We start from the raw sequence: 1,755 nt of genomic DNA, 5'->3' as shown, positions 1-1,755 counted from the left end.
CGGCGGCACGCCTGCGGGAGGTCCGCTAGTAACGTGGATTCGGCGGCATGCCTGCGGGAGGTCCGCCGGTCCCGCAGCTTTGGCGTACCCGCCGCCGAATTGCCGCCGAAGCTGCGGGACCGGCGGACCTCTTGCAGGCATGCCGCCGAAGGCTCCCTGACTGCCGCCCCCACAGCGACCAGCAGGCCGCCCCCCACGGCTTGCTACCCCAGGTGCACTGGTGCCTGGAGCCTCCCCTGGTCTGCCTTCAGCACTTTTTTCTACTTCCTGGGTGTTAGTTTTATAGATAAAATCATTTTGACATTACCAGGTGGGAAACAGGTGTTCTTGCATGCATCCAGCTAGTTCTTGTGTTCTACCAGAGCATTTTAATCAATCTGAGCTTAATTTCAGACAAGATCCACAGGGAATACTTGTCATTGGGAAGCTGTTGCTGTAAATATGCCACTGGCTTCAAGGCTTCACACAAGAGATGTACATGATTCCAGTTAGTGTGAGTGGCACCAACAGCAGGATGGAAAGCTGAGTTATAGTATTTGCTATTGGGATTTTTTGTCACTATTACACAGTCAAGATTACATTGTTTGGGCTTTACAAATCATATTGTGAGCTGTGCAATCAAAACTATCACTAAACTGTATCTGGAGGGAATAATTATTTAAATTTTATTTTCATTTATGTGGGAAATATTTTCTAGTAGTTTCAAGTAGATAATTAAGAATGAACATTGAAGTACAGGAAGTGAATGGAAAAAACAGGGAAAATGGAGAATTTATGGACTGTCCCAATGTATTAAAAAAAAAAAAAGGATGGGATTTAAGCAGAGGCAGATTAAGAAGGAATTCATAAATCCTTGAGCTCTTGCTCCAGAGCTCTGAAAGGCCTTGACTCAGCAGTGAATCAGTGAGAAACTCAGAGCCTGATTCTCCTTTCATAGCAATTTTTGCACAAGTGTAACTCTATTGACTACAATGGAGCTACTCCTAATTTATAATAACATGAACAGAATTAGATCCTAAAATTCTGTCTGGGTTGGAGGGGATTGTGTGAAGAGATCAAAGAGTCTATAGGTGGCAAGGCATCAAGGAGAGGAGATTGTTTGGGGGAACCTGAGAAAGGAGATCAAGGTATACAAAGAACTATATATTTCTAGAAGGGGCAGTGTTTTTGGAGCCAATCCCTCATATTGTCTTAATCTATCCCTGGATTTAAGATGAAAATGCTTATGAATTTTAATTTTACAGTGTGAGGGACTGTTTGTGTAGGTAACGTGAGCAGGATCTGGCCTGTACAGAGGGCCAGTACATGAAATATGCATCGCCATAGTCCTACTTAAGCCCTCACCAGAGAATTTAAATGGGACTTAATTGGTGCATAGGCCTCATTCTGGTTCTCTGCAAGAGGCAAACTTCAGCCTGAGAAAAAAGAACAGGAGTACTTGTGGCACCTTAGAGACTAACAAATTTATTAGAGCATAAGCTTTCGTGGGCTACAACCCACTTCTTCGGATGCATATTCTCTCTTCAGCCTGAGAGGATCCCATTAGTCTGTCAATATGATAATCCAATCAACAAAAATTAGCAGCACATTTTCACTTTTCTCATGTTGCTGAAGCAAATCATTCCCTGTCAGTGTGGACTCTGATATGCACCTGGCTTTTCTGATCATTCAAATCAATATTTCGTCTATGATCATTTTATATTTTAAAAGAATTAAGAAAATGGATTTACTTTAGGAAAATCATGTATCCCTTTA

The sequence above is a fragment of the Emys orbicularis genome, chromosome 1 (assembly GCF_028017835.1).
Source record: "Emys orbicularis isolate rEmyOrb1 chromosome 1, rEmyOrb1.hap1, whole genome shotgun sequence".
Lineage (NCBI taxonomy): Eukaryota > Metazoa > Chordata > Testudines > Emydidae > Emys > Emys orbicularis.
Note: the sequence above shows the minus strand (reverse complement) of the source record.